This window comes from Lates calcarifer, unplaced genomic scaffold (assembly GCF_001640805.2).
Source record: "Lates calcarifer isolate ASB-BC8 unplaced genomic scaffold, TLL_Latcal_v3 _unitig_4944_quiver_3609, whole genome shotgun sequence".
Lineage (NCBI taxonomy): Eukaryota > Metazoa > Chordata > Actinopteri > Centropomidae > Lates > Lates calcarifer.
In genome coordinates this window covers 1-21,607 of record NW_026117200.1, presented here as the reverse complement: position 1 = coordinate 21,607, position 21,607 = coordinate 1, and the positions used below count along the sequence as shown (strand labels likewise).

At 50.8% G+C, this 21,607-nt stretch overlaps 29 non-coding genes and 1 pseudogene across 29 annotated transcripts; all 30 read right to left on the bottom strand.

The window, feature by feature from the left end:
* Nucleotides 1-630: 630 nt before the first annotated feature.
* On the bottom strand, nucleotides 631-747 carry LOC127140574 (U5 spliceosomal RNA). The gene has a single exon (XR_007811064.1). It is a non-coding gene; the product is annotated as a U5 spliceosomal RNA (small nuclear RNA).
* Nucleotides 748-1,118: 371 nt separating this feature from the next.
* On the bottom strand, nucleotides 1,119-1,282 carry LOC127140586 (U1 spliceosomal RNA). Its single transcript, XR_007811076.1, has one exon. It is a non-coding gene; the product is annotated as a U1 spliceosomal RNA (small nuclear RNA).
* Nucleotides 1,283-1,847: 565 nt separating this feature from the next.
* LOC127140571 (U2 spliceosomal RNA) lies at nucleotides 1,848-2,041 on the bottom strand. The gene has a single exon (XR_007811062.1). It is a non-coding gene; the product is annotated as a U2 spliceosomal RNA (small nuclear RNA).
* A 182-nt stretch (nucleotides 2,042-2,223) lies between these two features.
* On the bottom strand, nucleotides 2,224-2,336 carry LOC127140582 (U5 spliceosomal RNA). The gene has a single exon (XR_007811072.1). It is a non-coding gene; the product is annotated as a U5 spliceosomal RNA (small nuclear RNA).
* Nucleotides 2,337-2,706: 370 nt separating this feature from the next.
* Nucleotides 2,707-2,872, bottom strand: LOC127140562 (U1 spliceosomal RNA). Its single transcript, XR_007811053.1, has one exon. It is a non-coding gene; the product is annotated as a U1 spliceosomal RNA (small nuclear RNA).
* Nucleotides 2,873-3,437: 565 nt separating this feature from the next.
* Nucleotides 3,438-3,629, bottom strand: LOC127140570 (U2 spliceosomal RNA). The gene has a single exon (XR_007811061.1). It is a non-coding gene; the product is annotated as a U2 spliceosomal RNA (small nuclear RNA).
* Nucleotides 3,630-3,809: 180 nt separating this feature from the next.
* Nucleotides 3,810-3,921, bottom strand: LOC127140580 (U5 spliceosomal RNA). The gene has a single exon (XR_007811070.1). It is a non-coding gene; the product is annotated as a U5 spliceosomal RNA (small nuclear RNA).
* A 385-nt stretch (nucleotides 3,922-4,306) lies between these two features.
* LOC127140561 (U1 spliceosomal RNA) lies at nucleotides 4,307-4,473 on the bottom strand. Its single transcript, XR_007811052.1, has one exon. It is a non-coding gene; the product is annotated as a U1 spliceosomal RNA (small nuclear RNA).
* A 563-nt stretch (nucleotides 4,474-5,036) lies between these two features.
* On the bottom strand, nucleotides 5,037-5,228 carry LOC127140563 (U2 spliceosomal RNA). Its single transcript, XR_007811054.1, has one exon. It is a non-coding gene; the product is annotated as a U2 spliceosomal RNA (small nuclear RNA).
* A 181-nt stretch (nucleotides 5,229-5,409) lies between these two features.
* LOC127140575 (U5 spliceosomal RNA) lies at nucleotides 5,410-5,523 on the bottom strand. The gene has a single exon (XR_007811065.1). It is a non-coding gene; the product is annotated as a U5 spliceosomal RNA (small nuclear RNA).
* Nucleotides 5,524-5,898: 375 nt separating this feature from the next.
* Nucleotides 5,899-6,062, bottom strand: LOC127140585 (U1 spliceosomal RNA). Its single transcript, XR_007811075.1, has one exon. It is a non-coding gene; the product is annotated as a U1 spliceosomal RNA (small nuclear RNA).
* A 563-nt stretch (nucleotides 6,063-6,625) lies between these two features.
* LOC127140567 (U2 spliceosomal RNA) lies at nucleotides 6,626-6,815 on the bottom strand. Its single transcript, XR_007811058.1, has one exon. It is a non-coding gene; the product is annotated as a U2 spliceosomal RNA (small nuclear RNA).
* A 182-nt stretch (nucleotides 6,816-6,997) lies between these two features.
* On the bottom strand, nucleotides 6,998-7,109 carry LOC127140583 (U5 spliceosomal RNA). The gene has a single exon (XR_007811073.1). It is a non-coding gene; the product is annotated as a U5 spliceosomal RNA (small nuclear RNA).
* Nucleotides 7,110-7,483: 374 nt separating this feature from the next.
* Nucleotides 7,484-7,647, bottom strand: LOC127140579 (U1 spliceosomal RNA). The gene has a single exon (XR_007811069.1). It is a non-coding gene; the product is annotated as a U1 spliceosomal RNA (small nuclear RNA).
* A 562-nt stretch (nucleotides 7,648-8,209) lies between these two features.
* On the bottom strand, nucleotides 8,210-8,400 carry LOC127140565 (U2 spliceosomal RNA). The gene has a single exon (XR_007811056.1). It is a non-coding gene; the product is annotated as a U2 spliceosomal RNA (small nuclear RNA).
* Nucleotides 8,401-8,579: 179 nt separating this feature from the next.
* On the bottom strand, nucleotides 8,580-8,691 carry LOC127140578 (U5 spliceosomal RNA). The gene has a single exon (XR_007811068.1). It is a non-coding gene; the product is annotated as a U5 spliceosomal RNA (small nuclear RNA).
* A 350-nt stretch (nucleotides 8,692-9,041) lies between these two features.
* Nucleotides 9,042-9,205, bottom strand: LOC127140568 (U1 spliceosomal RNA). Its single transcript, XR_007811059.1, has one exon. It is a non-coding gene; the product is annotated as a U1 spliceosomal RNA (small nuclear RNA).
* Nucleotides 9,206-9,764: 559 nt separating this feature from the next.
* Nucleotides 9,765-9,980, bottom strand: LOC127140573 (uncharacterized; annotated as a pseudogene).
* Nucleotides 9,981-15,449: 5,469 nt separating this feature from the next.
* Nucleotides 15,450-15,631, bottom strand: LOC127140572 (U2 spliceosomal RNA). Its single transcript, XR_007811063.1, has one exon. It is a non-coding gene; the product is annotated as a U2 spliceosomal RNA (small nuclear RNA).
* Nucleotides 15,632-15,811: 180 nt separating this feature from the next.
* Nucleotides 15,812-15,921, bottom strand: LOC127140584 (U5 spliceosomal RNA). The gene has a single exon (XR_007811074.1). It is a non-coding gene; the product is annotated as a U5 spliceosomal RNA (small nuclear RNA).
* Nucleotides 15,922-16,288: 367 nt separating this feature from the next.
* LOC127140557 (U1 spliceosomal RNA) lies at nucleotides 16,289-16,452 on the bottom strand. The gene has a single exon (XR_007811048.1). It is a non-coding gene; the product is annotated as a U1 spliceosomal RNA (small nuclear RNA).
* Nucleotides 16,453-17,010: 558 nt separating this feature from the next.
* Nucleotides 17,011-17,201, bottom strand: LOC127140564 (U2 spliceosomal RNA). Its single transcript, XR_007811055.1, has one exon. It is a non-coding gene; the product is annotated as a U2 spliceosomal RNA (small nuclear RNA).
* A 175-nt stretch (nucleotides 17,202-17,376) lies between these two features.
* On the bottom strand, nucleotides 17,377-17,488 carry LOC127140577 (U5 spliceosomal RNA). Its single transcript, XR_007811067.1, has one exon. It is a non-coding gene; the product is annotated as a U5 spliceosomal RNA (small nuclear RNA).
* A 375-nt stretch (nucleotides 17,489-17,863) lies between these two features.
* LOC127140559 (U1 spliceosomal RNA) lies at nucleotides 17,864-18,026 on the bottom strand. The gene has a single exon (XR_007811050.1). It is a non-coding gene; the product is annotated as a U1 spliceosomal RNA (small nuclear RNA).
* A 558-nt stretch (nucleotides 18,027-18,584) lies between these two features.
* LOC127140566 (U2 spliceosomal RNA) lies at nucleotides 18,585-18,774 on the bottom strand. The gene has a single exon (XR_007811057.1). It is a non-coding gene; the product is annotated as a U2 spliceosomal RNA (small nuclear RNA).
* A 176-nt stretch (nucleotides 18,775-18,950) lies between these two features.
* LOC127140581 (U5 spliceosomal RNA) lies at nucleotides 18,951-19,065 on the bottom strand. Its single transcript, XR_007811071.1, has one exon. It is a non-coding gene; the product is annotated as a U5 spliceosomal RNA (small nuclear RNA).
* Nucleotides 19,066-19,434: 369 nt separating this feature from the next.
* On the bottom strand, nucleotides 19,435-19,595 carry LOC127140560 (U1 spliceosomal RNA). The gene has a single exon (XR_007811051.1). It is a non-coding gene; the product is annotated as a U1 spliceosomal RNA (small nuclear RNA).
* A 560-nt stretch (nucleotides 19,596-20,155) lies between these two features.
* Nucleotides 20,156-20,345, bottom strand: LOC127140569 (U2 spliceosomal RNA). Its single transcript, XR_007811060.1, has one exon. It is a non-coding gene; the product is annotated as a U2 spliceosomal RNA (small nuclear RNA).
* A 178-nt stretch (nucleotides 20,346-20,523) lies between these two features.
* On the bottom strand, nucleotides 20,524-20,635 carry LOC127140576 (U5 spliceosomal RNA). Its single transcript, XR_007811066.1, has one exon. It is a non-coding gene; the product is annotated as a U5 spliceosomal RNA (small nuclear RNA).
* A 362-nt stretch (nucleotides 20,636-20,997) lies between these two features.
* Nucleotides 20,998-21,160, bottom strand: LOC127140558 (U1 spliceosomal RNA). The gene has a single exon (XR_007811049.1). It is a non-coding gene; the product is annotated as a U1 spliceosomal RNA (small nuclear RNA).
* Nucleotides 21,161-21,607: the final 447 nt, after the last annotated feature.

The window sequence follows — 21,607 nt, the reverse complement described above, 5'->3', positions numbered from 1 at the left end:
TTAAACGAACGCTGTGGTGCCTCGCATGCCGGCATGGGTGGCCGACATGATGGAGGCACCACAAGCTAAAAAAGTGCTGTAAAACAATAAAACCAGTAAAAGATCAATCGATAAGTAAGAATAATGAAAAACAATAAATAACACAAGAGACAAAGAGTACTTACCTGATCGGCCCTGGTCAAGATGTTACAACCTGCAGAGAACAGGTAAAATAGCTCTCTCAGCCAATGAATTCCTATTTGTTTAAAGATTTTCAATTACTGGAAAATTGAAATGCTTTAAACAAGGAACATTTAGAAAACATGATCCCTCCCCAAGCCACTTGATACAACCGGATGCCACGGACGAGGACATAGTGATTTTAAGGATCCCCCTGATCCAAAAACAAAATGGGGAGGGCGATCGCGTAAGACGTATACCTTGTCTTAGCCAAAAGGCCGAGAAGCGATGAGTCCAAAGCGTTTCGTGTTCCGTCCAAGCTCTTGGCACGATCCTCTCTTGTCACGGTGCCCCTGTTTTCAAGCCAGCCTAACAATGGCTGCTGCTTAGCACCCCCACCCAGTCTCCCCACTTTGCACCCCTGGTTCTTAGCGGAGACAGCCGTTTGACTTTTCACACACTCAAAGGGCTCAGCCTTACGGCCAAAACCTACCAAAAAAATAGCTTAAACTCCGTTGGCGTTCCTCTCCACGGAAGTCTTTAGTAAAAGGCGAAAGACTTGTGCGTTATGAAGAGAAACCAGAGTCAGTACGGCCTTCGCCTTGAGGGCAGCCGAGAACCCCAGTCGTCCCAGCCACCACCGTCACGGTAGGCCTCTCTTTGCGCCTGCCGCGTTCCAAATCCCAGATCGCACCCGTCAGCTACCCTGCCCCGTACTGTCACATGCGCTATCCAATGGGGTTTGCGGAGGGTTAGGCTTAGGCGGAAAGCCCCGCCTTTGGGGGGCGGGGGCGGGGGCATGTGTGCTTGTAACATACAGAAACGCCCACCAATCGTCACGGCCCGACAACAGCACCGACCTCTGCAGTCGTAAAACTGGCATAGTTGGCAGCACGCTTTCACGCTTACGAGTAAAAGAAGCTACCCGGGACACCCTTGTTTTCCTTTGACGTAGCGGTCAGGGGAGAGCGCGAACGCAGTCCCCCACTACCAGAAATTATGCAGTCGAGACTCCCACATTTGGGGAATTCGCAGGGGTCAGCGCAACCGGAGTGCAATGGCTGAGCCTCGCCCTGGGTGAACCACCTTCTTGATCATGGTATCTCCCCTGCCAGGTAAGTATGAGTTGGAGTTGTCAGAGACGGTGGGGTCGGTTCCAGACACAGCACCCTGGCTGATGGTGGCCACACTGCACAATGCCAGAGTTCGGCGACATCAGCATTAGCTGACCCTCATCTGAGGCTTGTCCCCGAGGCGTTGCAAGCACTATACTGCAGTTTGACAAAGTTGCGCGGGTGCACAAACTTTGCTGGTTTTATTGACTTTTCTCACCGGTCGGAGCTCGGCCCAGACAAACTGGAATGTGCCTGTTTTTTTTCAAAAAACAGTAATGCATAAGCCGTGTATGCTCCCGTCTCTAAAGGTCTGTTGGACACGTTATCCCCTTATATAGAGGGAACTGCTTACTTTACCTTCTTTTCCAGCTGCAAAAGAGAGACGGTACACCCTGATCAACCTCCGGGGAAGGGAAAAATCAAGAGTGCACCACTAAGCGTACGACTCAGTAACCGCATCAGGGCTTTGAGCAACTTGTACCCTATCGATAAAGGAATGTGAGAAAAGCAAGGGACTCCCCTGGAAAAAACACCCCCCCACAAAACTCTATAGTTACATTGCACGTTTCCCAGAGAATGTGCACCGTACCTGGAGGTAATGCCAATACCGGGTCGATGCCGTGGAGTGGAAGGAGCAAGCCCCCGTTCCGGCTCCCTGATCCAAAAATCAATTTAATATATGGTCCCCGGGTAGGGGACGTATCAGACTATTAAACTGATAAGAACAGATACTACACTTGATCTTAGCCAAAAGGCCGAGAAGCGATGAGTCCAAAGCGTTTCGTGGTTCCGTCCAAGCTCTTGGCACGATCCTCTCTTGTCACGGTGCCCTGTTTTCAAGCCAGCCTAACAATGGCTGCTGCTTAGCACCCCCACCCAGTCTCCCCACTTTGCACCCCTGGTTCTTAGCGGAGACAGCCGTTTGACTTTTCACACACTCAAAGGGCTCAGCCTTACGGCCAAACCTACCAAAAATAGCTTAAACTCTTTGGCGTTCCTCTCCCACGGAAGTCTTTAGTAAAAGGCGAAAGACTTGTGCGTTATGAAGAGAAACCAGAGTCAGTACGGCCTTCGCCTTGAGGGCAGCCGAGAACCCCAGTCGTCCCAGCCACCACCGTCACGGTAGGCCTCTCTTTGCGCCTGCCGCGTTCCAAATCCCAGATCGCACCCGTCAGCTACCCTGCCCCGTACTGTCACATGCGCTATCCAATGGGGTTTGCGGAGGTTAGGCTTAGGCGGAAAGCCCCGCCTTTGGGGGGCGGGGGCGGGGCATGTGTGCTTGTAACATACAGAAACGCCCCACCAATCGTCACGGCCCGACAACAGCACCGACTCTGCAGTCGTAAAACTGGCATAGTTGGCAGCACGCTTTCACGCTTACGAGTAAAAGAAGCTACCCGGGACACCTTGTTTTCCTTTGACGTAGCGGTCAGGGAGAGCGGCGAACGCCAGTCCCCCACTACCAGAAATTATGCCAGTCGAGACTCCCACATTTGGGGAATTCGCAGGGGTCAGCGCAACCGGGAGTTGCAATGGCTGAGCCTCGCCCTGGGTGAACCACCTTCTTGATCATGGTATCTCCCCTGCCAGGTAAGTATGAGTTGGAGTTGTCAGAGACGGTGGGGTCGGTTCCAGACACAGCACCCTGGCTGATGGTGGCCACACTGCACAAATGCCAGAGTTCGGCGACATCAGCATTAGCTGACCCTCATCTGAGGCTTGTCCCCGAGGCGTTGCAAGCACTATACTGCCAGTTTGACAAAGTTGCGCGCGTGCACAAACTTTGCTGGTTTTATTGACTTTTCTCACCGGTCGGAGCTCGGCCCAGACAAACTGGAATGTGCCTGTTTTTTTTCAAAAAACAGTAATGCATAAGCCGTGTATGCTCCCGTCTCTAAAGGTCTGTTGGACACGTTATCCCCTTCTATAGAGGGAACTGCCTTACTTTACCTTCTTTTCCAGCTGCAAAAGAGAGACGGTACACCCTGATCAACCTCCGGGGAAGGGAAAAATCAAGAGTGCACCACTAAGCGTACGACTCAGTAACCGCATCAGGGCTTTGAGCAACTTGTACCCTATCGATAAAGGAATGTGAGAAAAGCAAGGGACTCCCTGGAAAAAACACCCCCCACAAAACTCTATAGTTACATTGCACGTTTCCAGAGAATGTGCACCGTACCTGGAGGTAATGCCAATACCGGGGTCGATGCGTGGAGTGGAAGGAGCAAGCCCCCGTTCCGGCTCCCTGATCCAAAAATCAATTTAATATATGGTCCCGGGTAGGGGACGTATCAGATATTAAACTGATAAGAACAGATACTACACTTGATCTTAGCCAAAAGGCCGAGAAGCGATGAGTCCAAAGCGTTTCGTGTTCCGTCCAAGCTCTTGGCACGATCCTCTCTTGTCACGGTGCCCTGTTTTCAAGCCAGCCTAACAATGGCTGCTGCTTAGCACCCCACCCAGTCTCCCCACTTTGCACCCCTGGTTCTTAGCGGAGACAGCCGTTTGACTTTTCACACACTCAAAGGGCTCAGCCTTACGGCCAAACCTACCAAAAATAGCTTAAACTCGTTGGCGTTCCTCTCCACGGAAGTCTTTAGTAAAAGGCGAAAGACTTGTGCGTTATGAAGAGAAACCAGAGTCAGTACGGCCTTCGCCTTGAGGGCAGCCGAGAACCCCAGTCGTCCCAGCCACCACCGTCACGGTAGGCCTCTCTTTGCGCCTGCCGCGTTCCAAATCCCAGATCGCACCCGTCAGCTACCCTGCCCCGTACTGTCACATGCGCTATCCAATGGGGTTTGCGGAGGGTTAGGCTTAGGCGGAAAGCCCCGCCTTTGGGGCCGTGCGCGGCGGCGGGGGGCTGGCATGTGTGCATTGGTACATACAGAAACGGCCCACCAATCGTCACGGCCCCGACAACAGCACCGACTCTGCAGTCGTAAAACTGGGCATAGTTGGCAGCACGGCTTTCACGCTTACGAGTAAAGAGAAGCTACCCGGGACACCTTGTTTTCCTTTGACGTAGCGGTCAGGGGAGAGCGGCGAACGCAGTCCCCCACTACCAGAAATTATGCAGTCGAGACTCGCCACATTTGGGGAATTCGGCAGGGGTCAGCGCAACCGGAGTGCAATGGCTGAGCCTCGCCCTGGGTGAACCACCTTCTTGATCATGGTATCTCCCCTGCCAGGTAAGTATGAGTTGGAGTTGTCAGAGACGGTGGGGTCGGTTCCAGACACAGCACCCTGGCTGATGGTGGCCACACTGCACCAATGCCAGAGTTCGGCGACATCAGCATTAGCTGACCCTCATCTGAGGCTTGTCCCCGAGGCGTTGCAAGCACTATACTGCAGTTTTGACAAAGTTGCGCGGTGCACAAACTTTGCTGGTTTTATTGACTTTTCTCACCGGTCGGAGCTCGGCCCAGACAAACTGGAATGTGCCTGTTTTTTTTCAAAAAACAGTAATGCATAAGCCGTGTATGCTCCGTCTCTAAAGGTCTGTTGGACACGTTATCCCCCTTATATAGAGGAGAACTGCTTACTTTACCTTCTTTTCCAGCTGCAAAAGAGAGACGGTACACCCTGATCAACCTCCGGGGAAGGAAAAATCAAGAGTGCACCACTAAGCGTACGACTCAGTAACCGCATCAGGGCTTTGAGCAACTTGTACCCTATCGATAAAGGAATGTGAGAAAAGCAAGGGACTCCCCTGGAAAAAACACCCCCACAAAACTCTATAGTTACATTGCACGTTTCCAGAGAATGTGCACCGTACCTGGATGTAATGCAATACCGGGTCGATGCGTGGAGTGGAAGGAGCAAGCCCCCGTTCCGGCTCCCTGATCCAAAAATCAATTTAATATTATGGTCCCCGGGTAGGGGACGTATCAGATATTAAACTGATAAGAACAGATACTACACTTGATCTTAGCCAAAAGGCCGAGAAGCGATGAGTCCAAAGCGTTTCGTGTTCCGTCCAAGCTCTTGGCACGATCCTCTCTTGTCACGGTGCCCTGTTTTCAGCCAGCCTAACAATGGCTGCTGCTTAGCACCCCCACCCAGTCTCCCCACTTTGCACCCCTGGTTCTTAGCGGAGACAGCCGTTTGACTTTTCACAACACTCAAAGGGCTCAGCCTTACGGCCAAACCTACCAAAAATAGCTTAAACTCCGTTGGCGTTTCCTCTCCACGGAAGTCTTTAGTAAAAGGCGAAAGACTTGTGCGTTATGAAGAGAAACCAGGAGTCAGTACGGCCTTCGCCTTGAGGGCAGCCGAGAACCCCAGTCGTCCCAGCCACCACCGTCACGGTAGGCCTCTCTTTGCGCCTGCCGCGTTCCAAATCCCAGATCGCACCCGTCAGCTACCCTGCCCCGTACTGTCACATGCGCTATCCAATGGGGTTTGCGGAGGGTTAGGCTTAGGCGGAAAAGCCCCGCCTTTTGGGGGGCGGGGGGGCTGGGGCATGTGTGCTTGTAACATACAGAAACGCCCACCAATCGTCACGGCCCGACAACAGCACCGACTCTGCAGTCGTAAAACTGGCCATAGTTGGCAGCACGCTTTCACGCTTACGAGTAAAAGAAGCTACCCGGGACACCTTGTTTTCCTTTGACGTAGCGGTCAGGGGAGAGCGCGAACGCAGTCCCCCACTACCAGAAATTATGCAGTCGAGACTCCCACATTTGGGGAATTCGCAGGGGTCAGCGCAACCGGAGTGCAATGGCTGAGCCTCGCCCTGGGTGAACCACCTTCTTGATCATGGTATCTCCCCTGCCAGGTAAGTATGAGTTGGAGTTGTCAGAGACGGTGGGGTCGGTTCCAGACACAGCACCCTGGCTGATGGTGGCCACACTGCACAATGCCAGAGTTCGGCGACATCAGCATTAGCTGACCCTCATCTGAGGCTTGTCGCCCGAGGCGTTGCAAGCACTATACTGCAGTTTGACAAAGTTGCGCGGTGCACAAACTTTGCTGGTTTTATTGACTTTTCTCACCGGTCGGAGCTCGGCCCAGACAAACTGGAATGTGCCTGTTTTTTTTTCAAAAAACAGTAATGCATAAGCCGTGTATGCTCCCGTCTCTAAAGGTCTGTTGGACACGTTATCCCTTATATAGAGAGAACTGCTTACTTTACCTTCTTTTCCAGCTGCAAAAGAGAGACGGTACACCCTGATCAACCTCCGGGGAAGGGAAAAATCAGAGTGCACCACTAAGCGTACGACTCAGTAACCGCATCAGGGCTTTGAGCAACTTGTACCCTATCGATAAAGGAATGTGAGAAAAGCAAGGGACTCCCCTGGAAAAAAACACCCCCCACAAAACTCTATAGTTACATTGCACGTTTCCAGAGAATGTGCACCGTACCTGGAGGTAATGCAATACCGGGTCGATGCGTGGAGTGGAAGGAGCAAGCCCCCGTTCCGGCTCCCTGATCCAAAAATCAATTTAATATATGGTCCCGGGTAGGGGACGTATCAGATATTAAACTGATAAGAACAGATACTACACTTGATCTTAGCCAAAAGGCCGAGAAGCGATGAGTCCAAAGCGTTTCGTGTTCCGTCCAAGCTCTTGGCACGATCCTCTCTTGTCACGGTGCCCTGTTTTCAAGCCAGCCTAACAATGGCTGCTGCTTAGCACCCCCACCCAGTCTCCCCACTTTGCACCCCTGGTTCTTTAGCGGAGACAGCCGTTTGACTTTTCACACACTCAAAGGGCTCAGCCTTACGGCCAAACCTACCAAAAATAGCTTAACTCGTTGGCGTTCCTCTCCACGGAAGTCTTTAGTAAAAGGCGAAAGACTTGTGCGTTTATGAAGAGAAACCAGAGTCAGTACGGCCTTCGCCTTGAGGGCAGCCGAGAACCCCAGTCGTCCCAGCCACCACCGTCACGGTAGGCCTCTCTTTGCGCCTGCCGCGTTCCAAATCCCAGATCGCACCCGTCAGCTACCCTGCCCCGTACTGTCACATGCGCTATCCAATGGGGTTTGCGGAGGGTTAGGCTTAGGCGGAAAGCCCCGCCTTTGGGGGGCGGGGCGGGGGCTGGGGCATGTGTGCTTGTAACATACAGAAACGCCCACCAATCGTCACGGCCCGACAACAGCACCGACTCTGCAGTCGTAAAACTGGCATAGTTGGCAGCACGCTTTCACGCTTACGAGTAAAAGAAGCTACCCGGGACACCTTGTTTTCCTTTGACGTAGCGGTCAGGGGAGAGCGCGAACGCAGTCCCCCACTACCAGAAATTATGCAGTCGAGACTCCCACATTTGGGGAATTCGCAGGGGTCAGCGCAACCGGAGTGCAATGGCTGAGCCTCGCCCTGGGTGAACCACCTTCTTGATCATGGTATCTCCCCTGCCAGGTAAGTATGAGTTGGAGTTGTCAGAGACGGTGGGGTCGGTTCCAGACACAGCACCCTGGCTGATGGTGGCCACACTGCACAATGCCAGAGTTCGGCGACATCAGCATTAGCTGACCCTCATCTGAGGCTTGTCCCCGAGGCGTTGCAAGCACTATACTGCAGTTTGACAAAGTTGCGCGGTGCACAAACTTTGCTGGTTTTATTGACTTTTCTCACCGGTCGGAGCTCGGCCCAGACAAACTGGAATGTGCCTGTTTTTTTTCAAAAAACAGTAATGCATAAGCCGTGTATGCTCCCGTCTCTAAAGGTCTGTTGGACACGTTATCCCCTTATATAGAGAGAACTGCTTACTTTACCTTCTTTTCCAGCTGCAAAAGAGAGACGGTACACCCTGATCAACCTCCGGGGAAGGGAAAAATCAAGAGTGCACCACTAAGCGTACGACTCAGTAACCGCATCAGGGCTTTGAGCAACTTGTACCCTATCGATAAAGGAATGTGAGAAAAGCAAGGGACTCCCCTGGAAAAACACCCCCCCACAAAACTCTATAGTTACATTGCACGTTTCCAGAGAATGTGCACCGTACCTGGAGGTAATGCAATACCGGGTCGATGCGTGGAGTGGAAGGAGCAAGCCCCCGTTCCGGCTCCCTGATCCAAAAATCAATTTAATATATGGTCCCCGGGTAGGGGACGTATCAGATATTAAACTGATAAGAACAGATACTACACTTGATCTTAGCCAAAAGGCCGAGAAGCGATGAGTCCAAAGCGTTTCGTGTTCCGTCCAAGCTCTTGGCACGATCCTCTCTTGTCACGGTGCCCTGTTTTCAAGCCAGCCTAACAATGGCTGCTGCTTAGCACCCCCACCCAGTCTCCCACTTTGCACCCCTGGTCTTAGCGGAGACAGCCGTTTGACTTTTCACACACTCAAAGGGCTCAGCCTTACGGCCAAACCTACCAAAAATAGCTTAAACTCGTTGGCGTTCCTCTCCACGGAAGTCTTTAGTAAAAGGCGAAAGACTTGTGCGTTATGAAGAGAAACCAGAGTCAGTACGGCCTTCGCCTTGAGGGCAGCCGAGAACCCCAGTCGTTCACGGTAGGCCTCTCTTTGCGCCTGCCGCGTTCCAATCCCAGATCGCACCCGTCAGCTACCCTGCCCCGTACTGTCACATGCGCTATCCAATGGGGTTTGCGGGGTTAGGCTTAGGCGGAAAGCCCCGCTTTGGGGGGGGCGGGGGCTGGGGCATGTGCTTGTAACATACAGAAACGCCCACCAATCGTCACGGCCCGACAACAGCACCGACTCTGCAGTCGTAAAACTGGCATAGTTGGCAGCACGCTTTCACGCTTACGAGTAAAAGAAGCTACCCGGGACACCTTTTTTCCTTTGACGTAGCGGTCAGGGGAGAGCGCGAACGCAGTCCCCCACTACCAGAAATTATGCAGTCGAGACTCCCACATTTGGGGAATTCGCAGGGGTCAGCGCAACCGGAGTGCAATGGCTGAGCCTCGCCCTGGGTGAACCACCTTCTTGATCATGGTATCTCCCCTGCCAGGTAAGTATGAGTTGGAGTTGTCAGAGACGGTGGGGTCGGTTCCAGACACAGCACCCTGGCTGATGGTGGCCACACTGCACAATGCCAGAGTTCGGCGACATCAGCATTAGCTGACCCTCATCTGAGGCTTGTCCCGAGGCGTTGCAAGCACTATACTGCAGTTTGACAAAGTTGCGCGGTGCACAAACTTTGCTGGTTTTATTGACTTTTCTCACCGGTCGGAGCTCGGCCCAGACAAACTGGAATGTGCCTGTTTTTTTTTCAAAAAACAGTAATGCATAAGCCGTGTATGCTCCCGTCTCTAAAGGTCTGTTGGACACGTTATCCCCTTTATAGAGGGAACTGCTTACTTTACCTTCTTTTCCAGCTGCAAAAGAGAGACGGTACACCCTGATCAACCTCCGGGGAAGGGAAAAATCAAGAGTGCACCACTAAGCGTACGACTCAGTAACGCATCAGGGCTTTGAGCAACTTGTACCCTATCGATAAAGGAATGTGAGAAAAGCAAGGGACTCCCCTGGAAAAAACACCCCCACAAAACTCTATAGTTACATTGCACGTTTCCAGAGAATGTGCACCGTACCTGGAGGTAATGCAATACCGGGTCGATGCGTGGAGTGGAAGGAGCAAGCCCCCGTTCCGGCTCCCTGATCCAAAAATCAATTTAATATATGGTCCCCGGGTAGGGGACGTATCAGATATTAAACTGATAAGAACAGATTTTTTTTTTTTTTTTTTTTTTTCTCTTTATTGATACTCATTTCCATTTTCCATAGAAACTTTTGCATAATTAAAAAAATACACCCTACATCAAAATACAACTTGTCAACAATTGTGGATAATCTGTAAAATCATAGTTAAGACAATGAAAACAGTACTTTTAAGAGGTTTTACAGATTAAAAAAAAAAAAACAACAAAGTTGTAAAGGAATATTTTAAAAGGGAGTGTATTTGTTAAAAGGTTCTCTTGTGCAGGAGCAGGGTGAGTCCCTACCCAGGGTTACTCACTCCGCTCCTCCAAACAGTAAGTCTCTCAGGATCCTGTCCTGGTGCTCATAGGAGATCCCCGCCCTCTCGCTCCTTCCCACCTTCCTCTCCCGGAGAGCCAGGCCGCCGCTGCTTTGACCTTTTCCCGTGTAGCTCCGGCTCCTTCGTCCGAATGGGCACAGAGGCGATTCTTCTTTGTGGCTGTGTCCTAGGCCTGCCGCCTGCAGCTTCGGCCACTTGGACCGTCGCTGCGGCCATCCGGATCACAGCCACGGGGGGCATCTGCATGTGCTTCCTTACCAGCAAGTTTCTGGAGGTCCACATGGCGTCTTTGATGGCGGCCAGGGTGAGCCACTGCTTGGCAAAGTCGTCTTTTTTGATTGCTTCCTGGCTCACCCCATAGAGCACCAGCTGTGCTGTAAGGACCCTCCCTTGCTGGCAAGTATGGGAATTGTAAGGAGCCGGCCATTGCCCACTGGTCTACGGGCAGCGCTGCACTCCCAGAGCAGATGCCTCACCGACTCAGGCGCGCCACAACCAGGTCGGGGCAGGTTTGAGAGCGCCGACATGCCCCGGGAGTGCATGACGGACCTGACCGGGAGGATCTCGTGAGCCACCATCCATGACAGGTCCCGGAGTCTGTTTGGAAGAGCGGGGTGGTTGACGTTGCGCCAAACTGTTGAGGGCTGGCCTAATGGAAGCCCGCGCACTGGACTCACTGGTTCCTGCTCCTGCACAACAGAAATCAACACACGGGTGATTGGCTAAAACTTGCAGCTCCTCCTGCTCCAGGTTAAAATGCTTTAAAAACTTCTGAATAAAAGCATAGGCTGGTGGCAGGTTTAAAGGACACAGGTACTTTAAGATCAGTGGGTAAAATCTTCAATCTTCTGAGATAAGAACCCATCCAGAATCGTGTCATTGCTGTGGTCTTAGGGTTTTCTGGATGGGTCTGTAGCATATTTCACGTATAGCGCGACGTATCGGCTTCCTAAAAACAAGTGTAGGTCAGGTACTCCTTTTCCCCCCTTTTTCTTTTGGCCTCCTCATCACGTCTCTCCTCAGTCTTTCCACTTGGAGCCCCACAAAAAGTAAAAGATGGCTCGGGTCAAGATCTAAAAGCACTCTCCTAGGAGGGATAAAAACGGAACTGATCAGTAAAAGCAAGGGTAAAATCACTGCTTTGATGATTAAAACCTTCCCTTCAATGGTCAGTCCTCTAAGTCCCCAGTATCCTAGTCTTTGCCTTACTTTTCCTACCACGTCTGGCCAATTTGTTTTCCCTCCCCCCTCCTTGTCAAATTTGACCCCCAGTATTCTCTGGTCAGTCTGTGTCACAGTCAGGGGGAGTCCTGTCATTTCAGTCGCCGTCCATGGCCCATAAAGTTGGGCTTGGGTCTTGCCTCTGTTGAGTTTTGACCCAGAGGCCCGTCCAAACCAGTCAGTCAAGTCCAGCGTCCTGTTGACAGATAAAAGGTCGGTGCATAAAATCGTTCACGGTCGTCCATGTATAAAACGCATTTAGTCTGAAGTCCCCCGCTCCCTGGGATTCCGATCCCATTGATTCGTTGGTCCCTTCTCAAGATCTGCGCCAGAGGTTCTATACAGATGACATAGAGGAGGGCAGATAACGGACAGCCCTGACGAACACCGCAGTTAATATCCACTGCTTTTGTCAGGTGCCCGTTAATAACAAATCTGCTGGTGATGCTCCGGTACAGCAATCCCACCCAAGCTATAAACCTTTCTGGAAATCCCATTTTTTGCAGTACCCGAAAGAGGTACTGGTGCGAGACCCGATCGAAGGCTTTTTCAAAATCTAAATTTAGTACTATTAGCCTGATGTTTCTGGTCTCTCGCGTAACAGATGGTGTCTCGGATCAGTACGAGGCTGTCGGTGATCTTCCTCCCCGGAATGGCGCAGGCTTGATCTGGGTGAATCACCTCTTCTAAAAATCCAGACATACGTGAGGCTAAAAGTTGTGTGCAGTCAAAGTTTAAAAGAGTGATAGGGTCTCCAGTTCTTCAAATCAGTCTTATCTTTGGCCTTGTGAAGGAGAGTCACTATCCCTATTCTAAAACTGTCAGGAAGTCGGTCTAGTCGTTCAAAACCCATAAAAACAGCAAGCAAATCAGGTGCTAAAATGTCCCAAAATGTCAAATAAAATTCCAGGGGAAGTCCATCTTGTCCTGGGGACTTCCCCTTCTTAAAACCTGTGATGCATTTATTTAACTCTAAAATCGTAAAATCTTGGGTTAAAAGCACCGCTGCTTTCTACTGTCCCGGTAATGAGGTTTAAAACTTCTGTCATGGGTGTCTTTTCAATAGGTTTCCTTTGGTACAATTTTTCATAGTAGTTTTCAACAACTTGTTTAATTTCTTCTATTGTTTCTACTGTGCACCCATTTTCTTTTGTTAGTTTACAAACCGTTCCCTTTTATTTATGATTTTCTTAAAAAAATACTTGTGCACTTTTCCCCCTCTTCAATTTCTTGTTCCCTGCTTCTTAAATGACACCTTTACTTTTGGTTCTGCTAAAACCGACATCTCTGTTTTGACTTGTTTTATTTCCTCACTAAAATCCATTCCGCATTGTTGTAGTTTAAAATAGCGTTGTAGTCGTTTCTGCAGTCCCATCATGCGTCTATTTTCCCTACTCTTTTTTCTCTTCCCTGCCTGTCTAAAAAAAGTCTGGGTCTTTTCCTTCACCATTTCCCACCAGTGTGCGCATGTGTCGTAAAAGTCTTGAAGGGTCTGCCACTCTCTGTACTGCTCCCTGTATTGGTTGACTAAAACCTGGTCTTCTAAAAGGGAGCAGTTGAGTTTCCACAGACCACTTCCTGATGTCACACCCGAAGAGAGCGAAAGGGTGCAGGAAAGCATCAGGTGATCGGAAAAGAAAACAGGGGTCAATCTAGCATCGGTTGGTGGGCAGTCCCGTGTAAAAATATAGTCTATGCGAGAGGCTCTGGTGCCATCACCACTGAACCAGGTGAAGCCCTCCTCTCTAGGATGCATGGTTTTAAAACAGTCCTGAATTTTAAAATCCCTGCATATGCCCTGTAGTAAAAGTGATGCTTTATCAACTTTAAATCTTGCCCTCCTCTTTTCCTGTCTTTCCTGCTTAAAATACAATTAAAATCACCCCCTACAACTAAAGGTTCCCTACCTAGCATGTGGAACTGCAGTTCTTCTAAAAGGTCATACCTGTCATTCCTGTCATTAAAGCCATAAATATTTAAGAGATTAAAATCCCTTCTCCTAAAAGTCAAGTGTGGCTAAAAGTGCCCGACCATTTCTCACCACAGTGCTGCCCTTCACCAGAACCTTAGGATTTTTGATTAAAATGGCCACTCATCATTTTTGTTGTAATTTGATCCACTCCATATTGATGTATATGCCACAACTCCTCCCACTGTCTGTAGTGTTTTAAAAACGGAATGCCACATTCCTGTATTAAAACACATCTGACTTAAAGGAAACAAGATAGGATAAAATACTCTGGCTCTAACTCGCGACTTCACACTTCTCACATTGACGGTTGAGAAGGTGAGAGTCATGAGTATGGTTAAAAACAACAGGTATGAAATTTTAAAAGGACTATACAAGGAATTTCAGAGATAAAATGGCAGTCAGATAATCTGCTGTGAATGGAGCTCTTCCTTCACTCTTACAGGTGAAGAGTAAGGGGGTTTAGCTCCAGTCCCGGATGGACTCTGGGGGTTGGTCTAGGCTGCAACCTTGCATTTAGTTTTGAGTCCTTAGGGTTGATTGCAGAGCTATTGTTAAAAATGAGACCTCATTTGTGAATCGGAGGGGAAGACTCTGGGCTCCTCCACAGATGAACTGTCTGAGAGAGTCCCAACTCTTCCCCTCTTCTCTGAGAATACAGGAGACTCAGAGGACAATTCTGATGCCAGCCCTCTTTGTTTGCTGGGCGTTGGGGGGGGAGGCATCCTCGCTATCAGTCTGCAATTGGCCTTCCTCATTATCTGAACTAGCTCCGCCCTCTACCTGCATTGCCCCATCCTCTCCAGAACTCTCTGTTGATGGGGCTGTTGCAGGCCCCTCCCTTTCTCCCGCCTCATCTGATTCCACTCCTCCAATCACAGGATTTGGCGGGAGATTTGAATTTTCCGGCCCAGCCTCTTCAATTAGCTCTCTAACTGCCTGGCCTGGTCCACCATTTTGCCCACTTGCTTTTGCTGCCTTTACTTTGTTGGCAAAAGATTTGGGCAATCTCTGAAGAGGTGGTTTGATTCTCCACATAGATTGCATTTTCTGCATTGGTGCACTCCTCAAAGGTGTGCCCAATTTCTCTGCATTTCCCACAGACAGTCTGCTGACAAGCTTCGGCAGGGTGCCGTGCTCACCACACTTGCGGCAGAGCTTGGGCTGACCCTGGTAATGGATGTAGCCCCTGTTTTCTCCCAGAACTATCATGGATGCAGATGTTTTAGGCCTTGGAAGCCCTGGGGTCCTGCCATTGTTGAATGGGACCCTCCAAGCGCAGTTTCCAAATGCCATCCTCATCTCTCACTTTGGTAGCCTGGCCTTTAACAGTGCAATATCTTCCCAGCACAAACAAATGTCCTCTGCATTCACTGTTTCATTGAACATTCTGACAATAACCGTTTTTAAGGCATTGTCAGTCAGTTTCTCCACACTGAAGGCAGAAAACTGGGGTTTAACATTTTCAAAACGTGTCCAAAACTCTCTTAGCAGAGCTGCTGAACGGAAACTCACATCAAAGCCTTTACCAAAAGGCAAGGTCAGTATACAGTTCAGATCATTTGGTGTGAAACCCAAGGCTTTTTGGACTAGCTTCCTGGAGAAGTCCAGTCTGGACATCCCCAGGAGTTTACCCTCTCTCTCCACAAAATTTAAACGAACGCTGTGGTGCCTCCGCATGCCGGCATGGGTGGCCGACATGATGGAGGCACCACAAGCTAAAAAAGTGCTGAAAACAATAAAACCAGTAAAAGATCAATCCGACAAGTAAGAATAATGAAAAACAATAAAAACACAAGAGACAAAGAGTACTTACCTGATCGGCCTGGTCAAGATGTTACAACCTGCAGAGAACAGGTAAATAGCTCTCAGCCAATGAATTCCTATTTGTTAAAGATTTTCAATTACTGGAAAATTGAATGCTTTAAACAAGGAACATTTAGAATATCCTCCCAAGCACTGATAAAACCGATGCCACGACAGACAAGTATTTTAACAGGAGGCGATTTAGCCAAAACGAGAAGCGTTTCCAGAGAACGTGCACCGTACCTGGAGGTAATGCAATACCGGGTCGATGCGTGAGTGGAAGGAGCAAGCCCCCGTTCCGGCTCCCTGATCCAAAAATCAATTTAATATATGGTCCCCGACGTATCAGATATTAAACTGATAAGAACAGATACTACACTTGATCTTAGCCAAAAGGCCGAGAAGCGATGAGTCCAAAGCGTTTCGTGTTCCGTCCAAGCTCTTGGCACGATCCTCTCTTGTCACGGTGCCCTGTTTTCAAGCCAGCCTAACAATGGCTGCTGCTTAGCACCCCACCCAGTCTCCCCACTTTGCACCCCTGGTTCTTAGCGGAGACAGCCGTTTGACTTTTCACACACTCAAAGGGCTCAGCCTTACGGCCAAACCTACCAAAAATAGCTTAAACTCGTTGGCGTTCCTCCACGGAAGTCTTTAGTAAAAGGCGAAAGACTTGTGCGTTATGAAGAGAAACCAGAGTCAGTACGGCCTTCGCCTTGAGGGCAGCCGAGAACCCCAGTCGTCCCAGCCACCACCGTCACGGTAGGCCTCTCTTTGCGCCTGCCGCGTTCCAAATCCCAGATCGCACCCGTCAGCTACCCTGCCCCGTACTGTCACATGCGCTATCCAATGGGGTTTGCGGAGGGTTAGGCTTAGGCGGAAAGCCCCGCCTTTGGGGGCGGGGCGGGGGGCATGTGTGCTTGTAACATACAGAAACGCCACCAATCGTCACGGCCCGACAACAGCACCGACTCTGCAGTCGTAAAACTGGCATAGTTGGCAGCACGCTTTCACGCTTACGAGTAAAAGAAGCTACCCGGGACACCTTGTTTTCCTTTGACGTAGCGGTCAGGGGAGAGCGCGAACGCAGTCCCCCACTACCAGAAATTATGCAGTCGAGACTCCCACATTTGGGGAATTCGCAGGGGTCAGCGCAACCGGAGTGCAATGGCTGAGCCTCGCCCTGGGTGAACCACCTTCTTGATCATGGTATCTCCCCTGCCAGGTAAGTATGAGTTGGAGTTGTCAGAGACGGTGGGGTCGGTTCCAGACACAGCACCCTGGCTGATGGTGGCCACACTGCACAATGCCAGAGTTCGGCGACATCAGCATTAGCTGACCCTCATCTGAGGCTTGTCCCCGAGGCGTTGCAAGCACTATACTGCAGTTTGACAAAGTTGCGCGGTGCACAAACTTTGCTGGTTTTATTGACTTTTCTCACCGGTCGGAGCTCGGCCCAGACAAACTGGAATGTGCCTGTTTTTTTTCAAAAAACAGTAATGCATAAGCCGTGTATGCTCCCGTCTCTAAAGGTCTGTTGGACACGTTATCCCCTTATATAGAGGAACTGCTTACTTTACCTTCTTTTCCAGCTGCAAAAGAGAGACGGTACACCCTGATCAACCTCGGGGAAGGGAAAAATCAAGAGTGCACCACTAAGCGTACGACTCAGTAACCGCATCAGGGCTTTGAGCAACTTGTACCCTATCGATAAAGGAATGTGAGAAAAGCAAGGGACTCCCTGGAAAAAAACCCCCCACAAAACTCTATAGTTACATTGCACGTTTCCAGAGAATGTGCACCGTACCTGGAGGTAATGCAATACCGGGTCGATGCGTGGAGTGGAAGGAGCAAGCCCCCGTTCCGGCTCCCTGATCCAAAAATCAATTTAATATATGGTCCCCGGGTAGGGGACGTATCAGATATTAAACTGATAAGAACAGATACTACACTTGATCTTAGCCAAAAGGCCGAGAAGCGATGAGTCCAAAGCGTTTCGTGTTCCGTCAAGCTCTTGCACGATCCTCTCTTGTCACGGTGCCCTGTTTTCAAGCCAGCCTAACAATGGCTGCTGCTTAGCACCCCCAGTCTCCCCACTTTGCACCCCTGGTTCTTAGCGGAGACAGCCGTTTGACTTTTCACACACTCAAAGGGCTCAGCCTTACGGCCAAACCTACCAAAAATAGCTTAAACTCGTTGGCGTTCCTCTCCACGGAAGTCTTTAGTAAAAGGCGAAAGACTTGTGCGTTATGAAGAGAAACCAGAGTCAGTACGGCCTTCGCCTTGAGGGCAGCCGAGAACCCCAGTCGTCCCAGCCACCACCGTCACGGTAGGCCTCTCTTTGCGCCTGCCGCGTTCCAAATCCCAGATCGCACCCGTCAGCTACCCTGCCCCGTACTGTCACATGCGCTATCCAATGGGGTTTGCGGAGGGTTAGGCTTAGGCGGAAAGCCCCGCCTTTGGGGGGGGGGGCCGGGGCTGGGGGCATGTGTGCTTGTAACATACAGAAACGCCCACCAATCGTCACGGCCCGACAACAGCACCGACTCTGCAGTCGTAAAACTGGCATAGTTGGCAGCACGCTTTCACGCTTACGAGTAAAAGAAGCTACCCGGGACACCTTGTTTTCCTTTGACGTAGCGGTCAGGGGAGAGCGCGAACGCAGTCCCCCACTACCAGAAATTATGCAGTCGAGACTCCCACATTTGGGAATTCGCAGGGGTCAGCGCAACCGGAGTGCAATGGCTGAGCCTCGCCCTGGGTGAACCACCTTCTTGATCATGGTATCTCCCCTGCCAGGTAAGTATGAGTTGGAGTTGTCAGAGACGGTGGGGTCGGTTCCAGACACAGCACCCTGGCTGATGGTGGCCACACTGCACAATGCCAGAGTTCGGCGACATCAGCATTAGCTGACCCTCATCTGAGGCTTGTCCCGAGGCGTTGCAAGCACTATACTGCAGTTTGACAAAGTTGCGCGGTGCACAAACTTTGCTGGTTTTATTGACTTTTCTCACCGGTCGGAGCTCGGCCCAGACAAACTGGAATGTGCCTGTTTTTTTTCAAAAAACAGTAATGCATAAGCCGTGTATGCTCCGTCTCTAAAGGTCTGTTGGACACGTTATCCCCTTCTATAGAGGGAACTGCTTACTTTACCTTCTTTTCAGCTGCAAAAGAGAGACGGTACACCCTGATCAACCTCCGGGGAAGGGAAAAATCAAGAGTGCACCACTAAGCGTACGACTCAGTAACCGCATCAGGGCTTGAGCAACTTTGTACCCTATCGATAAAGGAATGTGAGAAAGCAAGGACTCCCCTGGAAAAAAACACCCCCCACAAAACTCTATAGTTACATTGCACGTTTCCAGAGAATGTGCACCGTACCTGGAGGTAATGCAATACCGGGTCGATGCGTGGAGTGGAAGGAGCAAGCCCCGTTCCGGCTCCCTGATCCAAAAATCAATTTAATATATGGTCCCCGGGTAGGGGACGTATCAGATATTAAACTGATAAGAACAGATACTACACTTGATCTTAGCCAAAAGGCCGAGAAGCGATGAGTCCAAAGCGTTTCGTGTTCCGTCCAAGCTCTTGGCACGATCCTCTCTTGTCACGGTGCCCTGTTTTCAAGCCAGCCTAACAATGGCTGCTGCTTTAGCACCCCCACCCAGTCTCCCCACTTTGCATCCCTGGTTCTTAGCGGAGACAGCCGTTTGACTTTCACACACTCAAAGGGCTCAGCTTACGGCCAAACCTACCAAAATAGCTTAAACTCGTTGGCGTTCCTCTCCACGGAAGTCTTTAGTAAAAGGCGAAAGACTTGTGCGTTATGAAGAGAAACCAGAGTCAGTACGGCCTTCGCCTTGAGGGCAGCCGAGAACCCCAGTCGTCCCAGCCACCACCGTCACGGTAGGCTCTCTTTGCGCCTGCCGCGTTCCAAATCCCAGATCGCACCCGTCAGCTACCCTGCCCGTACTGTCACATTGCGCTATCCAATGGGGTTTGCGGAGGTTAGGCTTAGGCGGAAAGCCCCGCCTTTGGGGGCGGGGGCGGGGCTGGGGCATGTGTGCTTGTACATACAGGAAACGCCACCAATCGTCACGCCCGACAACAGCACCGACTCTGCAGTCGTAAAACTGGCATAGTTGGCAGCACGCTTTCACGCTTACGAGTAAAAGAAGCTACCCGGGACACCTTGTTTTCCTTTGACGTAGCGGTCAGGGAGAGCGCGAACGCAGTCCCCACTACCAGAAATTATGCAGTCGAGACTCCCACATTTGGGGAATTCGCAGGGGTCAGCGCAACCGAGTGCAATGGCTGAGCCTCGCCCTGGGTGAACCACCTTCTTGATCATGGTATCTCCCCTGCCAGGTAAGTATGAGTTGGAGTTGTCAGAGACGGTGGGGTCGGTTCCAGACACAGCACCCTGGCTGATGGTGGCCACACTGCACAATGCCAGAGTTCGGCGACATCAGCATTAGCTGACCCTCATCTGAGGCTTGTCCCCGAGGCGTTGCAAGCACTATACTGCAGTTTGACAAAGTTGCGCGGTGCACAAACTTTGCTGGTTTTATTGACTTTTCTCACCGGTCGGAGCTCGGCCCAGACAAACTGGAATGTGCCTGTTTTTTTTCAAAAAACAGTAATGCATAAGCCGTGTATGCTCCCGTCTCTAAAGGTCTGTTGGACACGTTATCCCCTTTATATAGAGAACTGCTTACTTTACCTTCTTTTCCAGCTGCAAAAGAGAGACGGTACACCCTGATCAACCTCCGGGGAAGGGAAAAATCAAGAGTGCACCACTAAGCGTACGACTCAGTAACCGCATCAGGGCTTTGAGCAACTTGTACCCTATCGATAAAGGAATGTGAGAAAAGCAAGGGACTCCCCTGGAAAAAACACCCCCACAAAACTCTATAGTTACATTGCACGTTTCCAGAGAATGTGCACCGTACCTGGAGGTAATGCAATACCGGGTCGATGCGTGGAGTGGAAGGAGCAAGCCCCCGTTCCGGCTCCCTGATCCAAAAATCATTTTAATATATGGTCCCGGGTAGGGGACGTATCAGATATTAAACTGATAAGAACAGATACTACACTTGATCTTAGCCAAAAGGCCGAGAAGCGATGAGTCCAAAGCGTTTCGTGTTCCGTCCAAGCTCTTGGCACGATCCTCTCTTGTCACGGTGCCCTGTTTTCAAGCCAGCCTAACAATGGCTGCTGCTTAGCCCCACCCAGTCTCCCCACTTTGCACCCCTGGTTCTTAGCGGAGACAGCCGTTTGACTTTTCACACACTCAAAGGGCTCAGCCTTACGGCCAAACCTACCAAAAATAGCTTAAACTCGTTGGCGTTCCTCTCCACGGAAGTCTTTAGTAAAAGGCGAAAGACTTGTGCGTTATGAAGAGAAACCAGAGTCAGTACGGCCTTCGCCTTGAGGGCAGCCGAGAACCCCAGTCGTCCCAGCCACCACCGTCACGGTAGGCCTCTTTGCGCCTGCCGCGTTCCAAATCCCAGATCGCACCCGTCAGCTACCCTGCCCCGTACTGTCACATGCGCTATCCAATGGGTTTGCGGAGGGTTAGGCTTAGGCGGAAAGCCCCGCCTTTGGGGGCGGCTGGGGCATGTGTGCTTGTAACATACAGAAAAGCCCACCAATCGTCACGGCCCGACAACAGCACCGACTCTGCAGTCGTAAAACTGGCATAGTTGGCAGCACGCTTTCACGCTTACGAGTAAAAGAAGCTACCCGGGACACCTTGTTTTCCTTTGACGTAGCGGTCAGGGGAGAGCGCGAACGCAGTCCCCCACTACCAGAAATTATGCAGTCGAGACTCCCACATTTGGGAATTCGCAGGGGTCAGCGCAACCGGAGTGCAATGGCTGAGCCTCGCCCTGGGTGAACCACCTTCTTGATCATGGTATCTCCCCTGCCAGGTAAGTATGAGTTGGAGTTGTCAGAGACGGTGGGGTCGGTTCCAGACACAGCACCCTGGCTGATGGTGGCCACACTGCACAATGCCAGAGTTCGGCGACATCAGCATTAGCTGACCCTCATCTGAGGCTTGTCCCGAGGCGTTGCAAGCACTATACTGCAGTTTGACAAAGTTGCGCGGTGCACAAACTTTGCTGGTTTTATTGACTTTTCTCACCGGTCGGAGCTCGGCCCAGACAAACTGGAATGTGCCTGTTTTTTTTCAAAAAACAGTAATGCATAAGCCGTGTATGCTCCCGTCTCTAAAGGTCTGTTGGACACGTTATCCCCTTCTATAGAGGGAACTGCTTACTTTACCTTCTTTTCCAGCTGCAAAAGAGAGACGGTACACCCTGATCAACCTCCGGGGAAGGGAAAAATCAAGAGTGCACCACTAAGCGTACGACTCAGTAACCGC